Source organism: Camellia sinensis, chromosome 9 (genome assembly GCF_055761805.1).
Source record: "Camellia sinensis isolate YWXY chromosome 9, ASM5576180v1, whole genome shotgun sequence".
Taxonomy (NCBI): domain Eukaryota; kingdom Viridiplantae; phylum Streptophyta; class Magnoliopsida; order Ericales; family Theaceae; genus Camellia; species Camellia sinensis.
The window spans coordinates 166,551,003-166,566,793 of NC_138969.1; positions in this window are offsets into that span (position 1 = coordinate 166,551,003).

Below are 15,791 nucleotides of genomic sequence, written 5' to 3' on the forward strand. Positions count from 1 at the left end.
TAAATAATGACCAAAAACCTGCTGAAATGGAGCCCACACATGCTTAACAAACATGCTACTTCATGAGGCATATAAGGTTAGTAAAGGGGATTTACACTACAAGTGCAATAAGCATGCAAGAAGTGACCAAGACAGCCAAAAAAAGAGTTATGGAAGATCTAGAAAGTCACAAAAATGAGCCTAAACAAAGCCTCCAAGAAGTAGAAACACATGCTCATTTGGTTGGCCATCAACACTAGCAAGCAAGACAAGAGGAGAGGGGACCACCCTCTCTTATTTGGGTCCTCAAAATAGGGTTTTTACCATTGAAAATCCTCTGGATTTCAGTGGTTGAAAGGCCACGAAAAGTTGTTGTTTGAAAGGCTTGAAAGTTAGCTCAAAAGGCCATATAAGCCAATGAGCAAAAGGGAGGAAGCACCCCCCAGCCAAACAAGGCTTAAACCAACACTTTTATGACTGAAAAACAGAGATTTTCTCAGTTCAAAACCAAGCCAAAATCAGTTTACAAAGATGGTAAAACAAGCATGCAAAGTTGGCCAAGATAGTGTACAAAATGAGCTTAAAAGAGAGAGAGAGAGGCTTACCCTTGAAGTACAGCTGCAAAACAGGTCCAAACTCTAAGCTAAAACCAACTTTTGGAGCTCAAAATGACCCTCAAAGAACCTCAGCCCAATGGTTGTTGAGTTTGATCAAGGATGCCTTGGCAAAAGTGAGGTATATCTTCAAGTATACCTCTTGCATGCACACAAGGTCAAGAGGGAGAGCAAGCTTGAGTGAAAAGCTGAACTTTTGCTCTGAAATTTCTAGAGAGAGAGAACTTTTCTAGAGAGAGAGGCTTCTAAAACTTGTTCAAGAAGTTCTAACCCTTGAAAATGACATATAAGCTTCATTATATAGCAATCCAAGAGCTTTTGGTCGAAATATCTCAATTGGAAATATCTGATGCAGTGTATAACAGCTGGAGGATAAATATTTGTCAATTCTGGGCTTTCTGGACACTTTTGGCTAACCGACTATCTTTGGTGCCAACCGCCCATCATTTTTGGGCGATAAGGTTCACTTTTGGCCGACCTATGGCCGATGAGGTCAAATTGTGGCCGATGCACTTCCATAGAGGCCGATGGAAAAAATCAGCCCTAGTCCCTGACTTGAAGCAAGCCAAATTCCTTCATCTTGACTCATTTTCAGGTCATTCTTGAGCCTAAACTGTAGCCCCGGAAGTCTTCTTTCCAAATTTGGAAGCCTCATGTCAAAATTCCATGTGTGCTAAGTGATATTCCTCTTTTAGTGAAGGCTTCTCAGTTTTGGTCCAACCGAAATGATGCCCAACTTCAGCCAATCATATCTCCCCCATCTGGACTCGGCCTTAGGAGATTCTTAAGTGAAAAATGAAGCCCCGGAAGTAAGATTTCCAACGGTGGTGGCCTCATAGCTGAAATCCAAGTATTCAAAAGGATAGGCCTGATTTGGCGAGGACTGCTCAACCCTCTCTTAACGATTCATGCCCAACTCCTTCCCCAACTGGGTTTCTTCCCTCTTCTCCTGTTTTCTTCAACTCCAAACCCTTGAACAAGGTGTTTTGAAATTTTTTTCAAAGATTTCATCTCTCTTTCATTCATTTCCACTTTGTCCTTGCTCGGTTTACCGAAAAGCGCATCATTTGACAAAATGCGAGCCTCGGAACATCGTAGAAATTTATTTTTTAAAAATGTTTTGAAAGAGAGGGTTTTAAGGTCTAAAAACCATCCAAAATAGCTTTGGTCCAAAATGGGGTGTGAGGTTAGGATATGACTCTCCTCTTGCCGAAGAAATTGAACCTTTGCTCTGCACATCTTTCATCACCGAGTAAACCATCAGTAGCGCCCAAGTCTTAAGGTCGGTCAAAAATGGGGTGTCTACACCATCCAAGATATATTTTAAGCCCATTTCAAAGCAATGAACCTGTTATGATCCCTACTAGTGCTTATTTCCATTAAACTTTTATTTGTAGTATTTCAAACATAAAATGTTTCCATGTCATACATAACTGCATCAGTAGGGAAAATAATTGGCAAAGGCGAGTAAAATCTACCGAAGGAAAGAAAACATCTTTACACTGTTGCCACCACCCTATGAGTGTTCGCTAGTTCTTGTATCACTTGAAAAGTTAAGGCTGGCCCAAAGTCTAAAATTTTTGGATTCATGTCATCATCTAAGAGAATATTGTTGGCTTTCAAATCTCAATGAATAACCCTTAAATAAGAATTATGATGGAGATAAAGAAGCCCTTTAGCAATACCCTAACTAATGTGGAAGTGTTTAGCCCAATCAAGATGCACCCTTTTCGTTGCATCTAACCAAAAGCATGAATCAAAAAAAAAAAAATGCATTCATCAAAGCCATTCTTTTCCATACATTTTACCTCCAATGAGAATAAGAGAACAAGGATGAATACAAGTTATAAAATTTCGTTCCTTAGTGGTAGTAACAATATTGAATGAGCTATGAACAATAAACATGGAGAAAGATGAGACTTAAAATTTTGATATTTGATTGATTTATTTATTTATTGATACATTATCTACAATGTGCCTTCTTAGTTTTTCTAAAGAAAATAATTTTACTTCTCTGAGAGTGTAAATAAAATGTGCCTAGTTAAGACAATTAATAAAGAAATGTTAAGAGTTGTAATCAATTACACTAAATTGAGACAAAATCATAATTCAGGGTCAAAATCGAGCCAATTGAAATTACAGGAACTAAAATGACACAATGATCAAAGTACAGGACTACCATCGTAATTTGCCATTATTAATTTTACAATGTAAAAGAAAACACCAAGTAAAACTAACTAAAGAGAAAAGTGCCCAAGCTTTTATTTGCCATATACTCATAAACCAACAGCTTCTCTTCGCCTTCAATGCACCAACCCAAGTGCCTAACAAGATTCCTCTGCTAGAGTTTGGAGATCAATATGATCTGATTTTTGAACTCTTCTACGCCTTGTTCTGAACAGGGGCCAGCCTTGGTCTAAGGCCACTAAGGTTTGTGTCTTAGGCCCCAAAATTTGGCCTAAAAATAGGGCCCCCAAATTCACTAGTAGTATATTCAAAATTTAAATAGACCCAATTTGTTTTTGTTGATTTAGGGCCAGTTTAAAGGATTTCAAAAAAAATCCGTTGGGCCTAATTAAAAAAAAAAAACATTTAATCACAAATGTGGTTAGGCCCAACTGAAAAAAAAAAATGTATTAAAACATATACAAGTATAGTTGACCCAAATAATGGAATAAATAATTTTGTCCTAATTTTTTCTCTCTCATAAACTATCTGATTTAATGGAATAAATAATTTTACCCAAATTTGTTTACCCTATGTCTTTATCATATTTTAATTGAATAAAGTTTCCCTAATTTTTTTGCCCTAATTTTGTTTCATTAAATTATGTTCTATAATTTCTTTGCTATCAGATATCAGACAATGAGTGGATTGTGTGTTTCGCGTGGAAAATTGATTATGTAGTCATGTTTCCTTTTCATTTATGTTTGCTTCACTCTGCTGGTGAAGCAAAATTATTATCCCACTCTTCAATTTAACACAATATATAATCATTTGTGTTTGCTTCAAACCGCTAGAACATTTCATTAATTAGATTTGTTGATTAATTAATTTGTTTTGTTGATTTGAACTATACCTTTTCGTAACTTTTTTTTTTCTTTCTGGTACTCTGGAATGAATACACTATTTTGGTATCAATCAGCGGTAGTGGTGCCAAACAAGGTTTTTATTTTTTTATTTTATTTTTTGATAGTGAATATAGGCCCCATTTTTTGGTTTCGCCTTAGGCCCTTGAAAACTCAGGGCCGGGCATGGTCTTGAATGTCTTGAAAGTCATTTCATTGCTACTTCTTGCCCTTCTTCCAACATTTCCTGTGGTTCACAATTTTTGTTAGTTTGTTTCATGATAAGGTGAGGGTGCCCTCACGCTTATCTACTTAACATTGGTTTAGCACCTAGGTATTGGATAGAACTCAACTCCAAAAACTAGGTATTAATGTGAGAGTGCCCTCACATTTTTATACTATACATTACACTAGTACCCAAGCATTGAGAGATTTCGCTTCACTCTCCCTCACGCCCAACGTGTTCACTAGACAACATCAACCACGTGCAAGGGACACGCACCCTACCCATTCCTAGTACTCCGACTGCAACCCCATCTTGCATGTAGAAAGACAAATAGAGAACCAAACGAAAAAAGAAACAAACAACTAGTAGAGAAGACGAAACCAAATGGGGGTAGAAACCTATCCATCCTTGGCACTTCGGGAGCAACCTCATCTCGCACTTACAGAGACAAACAGAGAAGAAACCTAATAGGGACAAAATACGAAATGTCACCAAATAGACTTGAACCAAAGACCTTTCTCAAGCAGAGCTCTGATACCATCTTACATGGTCTTGTATAGATCTCAACCCCAAAAGCTAGCTATTCAAGAGAGGGTACCCTCATGCTTATATACTTCACATGAAAATTGATGGCTAATAGTTGCTTTAGTACCTAGATGTAAGACTTCGCTTCATAAGTACATGGGATACCTATGCATGTATTCAACTCATATACATATATGCAAGAAAAGAATATAATTACCTTATAAACTCTTCCAAATCCTCCTTTCCCAAGTTTGTTTGTTTTGCTGAAGCTATTGGTCGCGACTAATATTTTATCAAAGCCGATGAAGTCCTCTCTCCCGATTTTTCTCTTCACTGACGTTCAAATTGAACCATAGAACAACAAATTATTTAGATTTCTGATATGTGCCTTCAAGACCAATATATTTGGAATATGTTAATAATAATCATGGTTGCTTGTTGAACCATATAGATTTGTGACGGTCGCTTGTTTTCATTATTATCGCTTGTTAATTTTTCATCTAATATATTTTTTCTTAGTTATTTTCTGTTTGTTATTTTTTCAATTCTGGTTATTTTTCTTACTTTTTTTTCCCCCACTGCTTGTTATTTTCTGTTCTGGTTGTTATTTGCCGGTTGTTTTCTGTTCTTGGCTGTTCTATTTTATGGTTGTTCTGTTCTGACTTCACTGGTTGTTCTAATTGTTATACAGTTTTGTTCTGGTTGTTCTGGTTTTTTCCTTAATTTAACTTATACTGTTCTGGTTGTATGGTAAATTATAAAACTTGTGGTTCATTAAACTTAAAGACTCTTTTAATTTATCTGAATATTAGAGTAGAATTGCTGTATTATCGACAACAAAACTGAATTTTTACTGTACTAAAAGAATAAAGAGCCCTTTGATGAAATAGAAATCATTATTTTCTGTGAGAGGAGAGAGAAAATTGATGGATATGTCAAATTAGTTTCAGAAGCAAATGGAATGTCCCTGTTGATTTACTCTGCATAAAATACCCATATCAAATACTAAAACATAAAATGAGCAATTCAATTATATTATAGCTTTCTTGCCTTTTTGATTTTCTCTCCAATACATGAAGGTTCCCAAGAGAACAACCCCATAAATTGTTGTAAAGCTGACGTATGAATTTTTGACTTCTCTTACTTTTTCAAAAAATGAAATATAAAAAGAAGAAAAATAAAATGAAGAACAAATTATAATACAAATGATTTTACTAATCCAAAGTTATTAAGGCAGCAAAACAAGTGACTTTACCCGGACCTGAATAGGAAAGGCGAAGGTAGAGGTCATTCCGGGCAAATGGAATCTTCTGAATATCCATGAGGCCTCTAGTCCAAACAAACTTGGGCACCACTGTTAGCATCCCGAGGAACCCTCATTGTACAAATACACATAATGATCCTGCAGCTTCATACTTGTCAGCTTCCAAAACCCATCATTGTGAGCCTTCCTGATGATGCTAAGCTGGTAGTGTTCTTTTGGCATAGCAGTTCATTATTCCTCACACAACCACCTGCCCAATTCCCTTTCCTTCAATCTTCAGTTGAATTTGGTACAAACCCTTTAAAGCACTCACAATTTGGAGATTGATCTCTATTGCAAAGCCCTGAAGGTCCACATACCCCATAAGTATCACATGGATGCACCGGTACAGTCCAACCAACATGCCATCTCTTGACTTGTTCATCCCATCCCAGCGCATTATGTTCACAGTTCCTGCCGATGCTAAGACCACAATGCTGACAGAAGAGTTGTTATAAGTGCCCAATGTGAGGTACACACTTCCCTGCTGATTATCGGGTAGGAGGTTAAATCAATTGGAATATCCGGGCAGTGCCCAGTATGCCTATGAATTCGATCTGCCCCACGGACCACTTCTACTGTAAGGCTTGGAACCATTCCAAATGAAAGCTTGAGGTGATGTCTCTGGTGTAATCCCACAAACAAACTTTCCAGGCAATGGGTCGTCTTCTGTCTTCCAGGAAGATGGGAAGTGTTTCTCTCCGGTTTTTGTGTTCAGTCCTAGCATCATGCAGGGCTAAAAAAGTTTCACACGGATAATTAAAGCTCTCCAATAAGGTCAATCCAGAGACACTATCTTTAAGAGTAGGGTCTCCCTTTTCTGAAAGCACTGCAATTGAGTTGTTGGAATGGACAGAAGCATTTGTCAACCAGACAGTGTTGTTCATGCCATCCAATAGTCTCAAATTTCCATCTTTACCATTTGTTAGACTTGAGGAGGCAGGGTATGTTCTTTTTCTTTTTTATTTTTTTTTTCTTTCTTTCTTGAGAATCATAGAAATGTTTCATCACTACTACAAAGTTCAGAGAACACAAAACTATCTGTATCATAAAATCAAATTGGGGAAAAACACATATCAACATTGTTGATGCATATCATAGAAACAAAAACACAAACACATGAAGAACATTCCCTGAGAGGAACTTAAGAATCTGAATTTGGGGATGAATAAGCTGTTACTACTCCCCCATTTTCTCAAGGATCGAAATTTGGGGATGAAACAATCGGGCTGTAGATTCATTATTTGAAAGCTATGTGCTCTGCTCTTAAATCAACTAAGGTTACTCGGTCAACTCTTTAAAAACAGGAGGTTCAATATCAGCTCAGTAAGTAAGTTTGAATAAATTTTTAAGTTTAATAAGATTCTGATAAGAAATTGGTTATTTTAGTTGGATTGTTTACTTTGACTTTTTACCGCAAAGACAAAAAAAAAATAAAAAACAAAAAACAAAAAAACTAGACAGGTAAATAGAGTGATGCGATAACTTATAGTAATTTTTTAATTTTTTGACTACAAACTCATGTTATCAAACGAAGCTTAAGGCCTCGTTTTGTAACTTGGTTATTTTAGTTGGTTTTTTTGCTATTTTATGAGATGGAAAAAAAAGTTTTAATTGGCTTTTTAGCTATTTTATGGGATGAAAAAAATTTGTGTTTGGGATGATTTGTAATTTTTTTGTAGTTGAATAGATGGTTGTGAGAAAAAAAATAATTGATTGATGTGTATAATGTGACATTTTGCCTTACGCCTCACTTGGGAATAGATTATTTGGCTTTTTACAAAAAAAGAGGTGTAAAAACTAGAGAGAGTAATATGATGTGATGTTTTGTTTTATTAGTTATTTTAGCTTGGGATGAGCTATTTTAGCCCATCCCAAACACCCCTTTATTGGCTATTTTAACATTTTTTTGTCTTTATTGACTATTAGTGTATGTCCATTCCTAAAGGCATGTTGTAAATAATGTTGTGATCTAAATGTAGTTAAAATTTATATGTATTATGTTGAAATTTGTGGAGTCTGTAATAGTTTTTATAAAGACACTAAAAAATATGAAGAAATATTCACCTTGTTTGGTTTACATGTTTTTTCTGAAAATTGATTTTTTTGGTTTATTTTTATTTTTAGTGATTTTTTAATATTTTCTGCGAAATTTTTATTTTTTATATGCAACTAATCTATATATATTTAAAAGGTATAATATTTGTGATTTTTTTTTAAAAAAAAAAAAAGCAATTCATCAAATACAAAAAATAACAAAAGAAATACAAAAGTTAAATACATTTTCGTATTTTGTTGTATTTAATTACTTTTGCTAACGATTTTTGTATAAATTTTATACTTTTTAAGTATATCAAGATTAAATGGATCTAACAATTTTTCTTGTATCACACGTTCTACAGAACTCAATTAAAAATAACAATTCTCTCTCTTCTCAATGCAAATTATGGAGTAAACATATACAATTTAGAGCTAATAACTTAAAAGTCCTATTTATAAATGTAATGGTAGCTCAAGTCCTATGTAAGATTTTTTGAACCAATAAATCTTATTTGATAAAACTGAGAATATTATCAGTTTTTGTTTTCAAAATTTAAAACTAAGAACATTATCAATTTTGCATAGTAATGTTCCAGATAATTATTTCACTAACTGATGAAAAAAAAAAAAACAGAGCATGAGATTAAACGTTTTTGCCCTTATACTTATTGGTTTGATTCAACTATCCAATAAAACTGAGAACATTAATCAGTGTGTTTGGTATGAGTTTTCTAAATTAAGCTTTTTGAAAACTGAGTTTTTTGATTTTCGTGTTTTTTTTTTTGTTTTTAGTGAATATTTTTGAAATTTTAAACATTTTTTTTATTTTTTTAAATGTACCTTACTTAGATGTATATAAAAAGTTAAAAAAAATGTGAAAAAATATTTTAAAAAATTAAGAAATACATAAAAATACAAAAAAATGTACTGAATTCTTGTATTTTTTTGTATTTATGGTATTTAGTGAATTTTTTTTAAAAAAATTACTTTTTAGGTGTATTTATGTTAGGTATGTCTAAAAAGTAAAAAATTTGCATAAAATATTAAAAAAATTCAGTAAAAACAAAAAAAACACGAATAATAAGAAAGTAGAATTTTCTGAAAACTGTTTTTAGAAAAATGGAACCAAACATTGTGAATAGTTTTTTTTTTCCAGTTTTAAAACTGAGAATATTATGTTTGTTTCCAGTTTTTTGAAAACACTTTTAGAAAATTATACTTCCTTATTTTCCGTATTTTTTTGTTTTTACTAAATTTTTTAAATATTTTAAGCAATTTTTTTTTAATATTTAGATACACCTAACATAAATACAGGTAAAAGATATAATTTTCTTGAAAAAAATCTTTAAAAAATTCATTAAATACCAAAAATAAAAAATAAAAAAAAATGAAAATTCAATATATTTTTGTGTATTTATTAATTTTTTAAAATATTTTTTCACAAATATATTACTTTTTAGATACATCTAAATATATTGCATCTAAAAGAGTTTTAAAAAATGTTTAAAAATTTAAAAATATTCACTAAAAATAATAAAAACACGAAAAATAAAAAAACTCAGTTTTTAGAAAACTGTAACCAAACGCCTGATTTTTTTTTTTTTTTTTCAGTTTTGCACATCAAATGTTCCAACATCATGCTCTTTTATAAATACAAAATTTTCAATTTTGCACAAAAAAATAATTCTGTTTTTTCAATTTTTTCAAAAAAAAAAAAAAACATTGCCCATAATATTTTTTAGTTTTTGTCAATTTGAAAGTGGATATTTTAAAATTTTGAAAATCAAAATAAATGTCTAATTATAGAAAATCATAAATGATGAACAATTATTGTTTGAAGGGTAATTTCGACTATTTAAAATTTAATGGAACTTGAATGTCCAAAAAATCTTAGTTAAAACTAATGGAATATAAATTCATAAATTAGAACTTGTGTATAAATGTCCCTACAATTTATTGTACACCATAAAATGGCATGCAATGTATGAAAAAATATTAATTAAAAAAAAAGGAAGAAAAAAAAGTAAATAGTCCCAGCAAAGTTTTAAATTTGCAAAAAATTAAAGAGTATGTTGCAACTTATGACTCACAACACAAACATGAAAAGTACTTGAGCTAAAAATGAACCAGAAAAAGCAAGAAAAAAATTAAAATATCAAATTTAACGACTAATAATTTCAATATAAATATATAAAGCTTCCAAACAAAGCAAAGCACACTTTCATTGTTGTTGTGGGTCTCAAATTTAATTATTTTTTTAAGTTATGAACAATTATGAAACAGTTGCGATTTAGATATGATCCATTGTGATGGTTTTATTATAACTAAAAGTGATTTGGCTTTGTCCACTTGAGCACACCTATATATACAACAAATATTTTAAACTAATTTCATAAATTAAAACCCATTTCGTAAATCAAAAGCTTTTCAAAACCATAGGAAATCAAAATTCATTTCAAAAATTAACACACATTTCTCATTAAAGAATCAAACTCATTTTATAAATCAAAACCATGTAATCAAATTGAAAAAAAAAAATTCATTTAAGAAATCAAAACCCATTTTAAAAATGAAACCCATTTCTTGATGATCAAGTGACTTTGGACCCAAAACGGTTTAAAAAATTAAATCCATTCAAAACTCATTTAAAAAATAACAGTACTGGAGACCCACATTTACACTCTTAAATACATCCACAATCATGTGGCAAGGGTGGTAAATCTCATATCATTGATTGTGTAACTAATAAAAAACTAATACTTGTCAAATCACATCATCGTAGATTGAATCGTGAAAGATGTATAAGAGTTTCAAACATTTTCTTTTCAAAAATTAACACTCATTTCCTATTAAAGAATCACACCCATTTCATATATTAAACCCATGTCAGAAAAATAAAAAATCATTTAAGAAATCAAAAGCCATTTAAAAAATGAAACCCATTTCATAATGATCAAATATAATTTTGCACCCAAAACCTTTTAAAGAATTACATCCATTTAAGAAACAAAATCTATTTCAAAATTCATTTCTCATTTCGAAATCAAACCCATGTCAAAAATTAAACAGTAAATAAAAACTCACACAATGACTAACCCAACCAAACACCCACCTATGTCAGAAAGATTTATGGTTTAAAATTGATGAATTGTAATTACAACACCAATTTCAAACTAAATATAACACACAACTTTTAGTTAAAGACATGAACGATCGCATAATAACCGACGCGAACGGCATAACTCCTTCCCTTTCTTGGGAGGAGAAGTTTGAGAGAGACAGGAGGGAGTGTCGTTCACTTGGATGGAACCAAAGCTTGCTTGGTAGGTGTTGTTTATTTTAGGATTGATCTAAACCATTGATAAGAATTGGTTAGATTCATCTCAACCATTAAAAATAATTATATCTCTAAGACAATTGTTAGACATTTTCAAAAATCCTTGTCGTATTATATTGATTTTGTGAATGTTCACATCATGGAATTCATTGACATTTTCTCATTACGGTATACGAAACCTAAGGGGCTGTGGCACTTTGGTAAGACTTCGGGGCATAAGCCATGAGATTCCAAGTTCCACTCTCCTTGGGGTTAGCCACCTGGCCGACAACACATATGATTGGTAGGATGAACCTTCCAGGATTGGGCGAACCCACTACTACAAAAATAATTAAAGATCACACTTTGATAAAAAAAAAAAAAAAAAAAAAGATCTCATTTTTATTGAAAGTGTGATAAAAAAATTAGATTGATATTTTAATCACACTTAATTTGATTGAGTGTGATAATATTTATTTTTTATGTCACTTTTCAATTAAGTGTGATTATATATATATATTTTTAATCACACCTTCTAATTAAAATGTGATTATATATACACTACTATTTTTTAATCACACTTTTTAAACAAGTGTGATTATATATATATTTTTTAATCACACATTATAATTAAAGTGTGATTGTTTATATATTTTTTAATCACACCTTCTAATTAAAGTGTGATTATATATACACTAATACTTTTTAATCACACTTTTTAAACAAGTGTGATTATATATATATTTTTTAATCACACATCCTAATTAAAGTGTGATTATTTATATATTTTTTAATCACACCTTCTAATTAAAGTGTGATTATATATACACTACTACTTTTTAATCACACTTTTTAAATAAGTGTGATTATATATATATATATTAATCACACATTCTAATTAAAGTGTGATTATTTATATATATTTTTTAATCACACATTCTAATTAAAGTGTGATTATATATACACTATTACTTTTTAATCACACTTTTTAAATAAGTGTGATTGTTTATATATTTTTTAAGGTAATTAAAATGTGATTATATATACATTACTACTTTTTAATCACACTTCCTAAATAGGTGTGATTGTATAAAATATTTCAAATTGATTTTTATATAAAATATACAATTCCCAAACTTTTAATTACACTTAATCTAATTGAGTGTGATAATATTTATTTTTTATGTCACTTTCTAATTAAGTGCGATTATATATATATATATATATATATATATATATATAGGGTAAATTACATTGACACCCTCTAAGGTTTATGTTTATTACAGTTCTCCGTTTACGTTTTGGAAATTACATCTCCCTCCCTGAGGTTTAAAGTTTCATTAAAGATTCCCCCCTTAGCAATTTAAATTTTTTTAAATACTAATTTTGCCCTTACTGGGTAAATTACATTGACACCCCTTACGTTTTAGAAATTACAATCCCCTCCCTAAGGTTTAAAGTAGCATTACCAATTGCCTCTTCGGTTAGTATTAGTTGGAAAAAAAATTCATTGGAAAAAAAATTATTTGAAAAAAAATTAATTGAAAAAAAAATTGCTAGTAAAATTTTTAAATTTCTGTTTAAAAACCAACATAAACTTATTTTTTGAATTTACGTTTTTTTCTCAAATTTATAAACTGAGACAACCATTTATAAATCAAATAAATTTTTCTGACAATTTTTAAAATTTTTGCAAATATAAATTGAAAACTGAAAACGAAATAGTTATCAAACAGGCTTTCAGATGGTAAAAATGTCGTAAAATTAACAAATAATTAAATAAGTTACCAACATAAAAAATGTCTTATCAAAAGATTCTTAGGCTATGTATGGTTTGCTTTTTAGAAAAAAAATTAAAAATTAAAAATTAATTTGGTTAAGAAATAAAAAATGAAAAATAATTATCATTTTATATAATTTTTATCTTTCGAGTGGTTAGAAATAATTTTTTACAAATTAAATTGAAACAGTCATACGTATGTATATAACCTGCCCAAAAGTTAAAATTATAATTATTTTTTAGTTTTTATTTCTTAGCCAAATTAATTTTTAATTTTTAAATTTTTTTTTCTAAAAATCAAACTATATATGGCCTAAGAATCTTTTGATAAGTCATTTCTTACATTGGTAACTTATTTAATTATTTGTTAATTTTACAACATTTTTACCATCTAAAGCCTGTTTGCTAAGGTGCCATTTGGTAACGCTTATGTTTTCAATTTTCTGTTTATATTTACAAAAATTTAAAAAACTCAAACACAAACTTGTTTGGTAAATTTTTGATTTATAAATCAGTGGTCTCAGTTTTATAAATTTGGCCAAAAAATGTAAACTCAAAAATGTATTTCCGTTTTGAGTTTTTAGAGTTTTTTTTTTACCACCTAACACTAGCCACCACCCGCCACCATTTTCCACCACCGTCTTTCGCCACCACCACCCACCACCCATCCCCCATCACCACATGCCACCACCACTCACCACCCACCTGCCACCACCACCCACCACCCGCCACCAACACCCACCTGCCAGCCACCATCACCCATCACCCACCCGCCACCTACTCGCCACCACCACCCACTTGCCACCACCATCCACTTACCATCTACCCGCCACTACCATCCACCGCCCGCCACCAACTCGCTACCACCACTCAGCACCCATCTACTACCACCATTCACCACCCGCCACCGCCACCAGCCACCCACCACCACCACCCACCAACCACCTACCACCAACCCGCCACCACCACCCACTACCCACCACCACCACCACCACCCACCCGCCGCCCACCTGCTACCACCACCTACTACCCACCACCACCACCACCACCACCACCACCCACTCGCTACCACCTTCACCCACCCACAACCACCACCACCCGCGCATCCGCCACCCACCTACCACAACCACCCACCACCCGTCACCACCATCACCACCACACACTCGCTACCACCCACCACCGTCACCCACCCACCCATCCACCATCACCACCCGCCACCTACTTGCCACCACCACCCACCCGCCACCACCCGCCACACACTTGTCACCGCCACCCACCACCCGCCACCACTATCACCACCACCCACTCGCTACCAGCTGCCACCATCATCCACCCACCCACCACCACCACCACCCGCCGCCACCACCTACCACCACCCGCCATCCGCCACCCACCTGCCACCATTGCCCACCACCACCACCCACTCGCTACCACCAACCACTAGTCACCATCACCCACCCACCTACCACTACCACCACCCACTCGCCACCACCCACCACCCACCACCCACCATCACCACTTTCCACGACCATCTTCCGCCGCCACTTGCCACCACTTGCCATTTCTCACTCTTTTTTATATTTTTAATTTTTTTTAAACATTTTGTCAATTACCAAACGCGTTTGTAGTTTATGTTTTTCTAAAAATAAACAAAAACCATTTTATAAAATTTTTGTAAATATAAACTGAAAATGTAAACGTTACCAAACAGACCTTAACCATTTCATTTTCAGTTTTCAATTTATATTTACAAAAATTTTAAAAACTGTCATAAAAACTTGTTTGATAATTTTTTTGGTTTATAAATGGTTGTCTCAGTTTGTAAATTTGAGGAAAAATTGTAAATTCAAAAAATAAGTTTACGTTGGTTTTTAAATAGAAATTTAAAAATTTTACTAGCAAAAATTTTTTTCAATTAATTTTTTTTCAAATAATTTTTTTTCCAATTAATTTTTTTGGGTAAATTACACTAACACCCCCTGAGGTTTATATTTATTACAGTTCCCCCCTCACCTTTTGGAAATTACATTTCCCTCTTAAGGTTTAAAGTTTCATTACAGATTTTCTCCTTTAGCAATTTAATTTTTTTAAATACTAATCTTGCCCTCAGTGGGTAAATTACATTGACACCCCTCACATTTTAGAAATTACAATCCCCTCCTTGAGGTTTAAAGTAGCATTACCAATTGCCCCCTTGGTTAGTATCAGTTAGAAAAAAATTCATTGAAAAAAAATTAATTAAAAAAAATTAATTGAAAAAAAAATTTATTAGTAAAATTTTTAAATTTCTATTTAAAAACCAACATAAAATCAGTTTTTGAATTTACGCTTTTTCTTCAAATTTACAAACTGAGACAACCATTTATAAATCAAAAAAAGTATCGAACAAGTTTTTATGACAGTTTTTTAAATTTTTGTAAATATAAATGGAAAACTGAAAATGATGGTAAAAATCTCGTAAAATTAACAAATAATTAAATAAGTTACCAACATAAGAAATGACTTATTAAAAGATTCTTAGGCTATGTATAGTTTGATTTTTAGAAAAAAAAATTAAAAATTAAAAATTAATTTGGTTAAAAAATAAAAAATAATTATCACTTTTATATAATTTTTATCTTTCAAATGGTTAAAAATAATTTTTTATAAATTTAATTGAAATAGTCACACGTATGTATATAATCCAAAAAAGAAATAGGCGCCAAAATAAAATGTTGCAGCGCCAGTCACCAAAAAGATTTAAAAAAAAAAAAAAAAAGGTTCTGCTACTATTCAGCAAATAAGAGAGGGAGAAGATAAAGGGTTAGAAAGGGAGACTAATTGGGCAGCGGTGAGACTTCGACCTAGAACGGTGCCATCTCTTCGGCAGCAAGACTGGTTCGGCGCCGGCAACGATCAACGATTCGAAAGGGAAGGGTTTTCTTATTCTGTTCTCTTTGC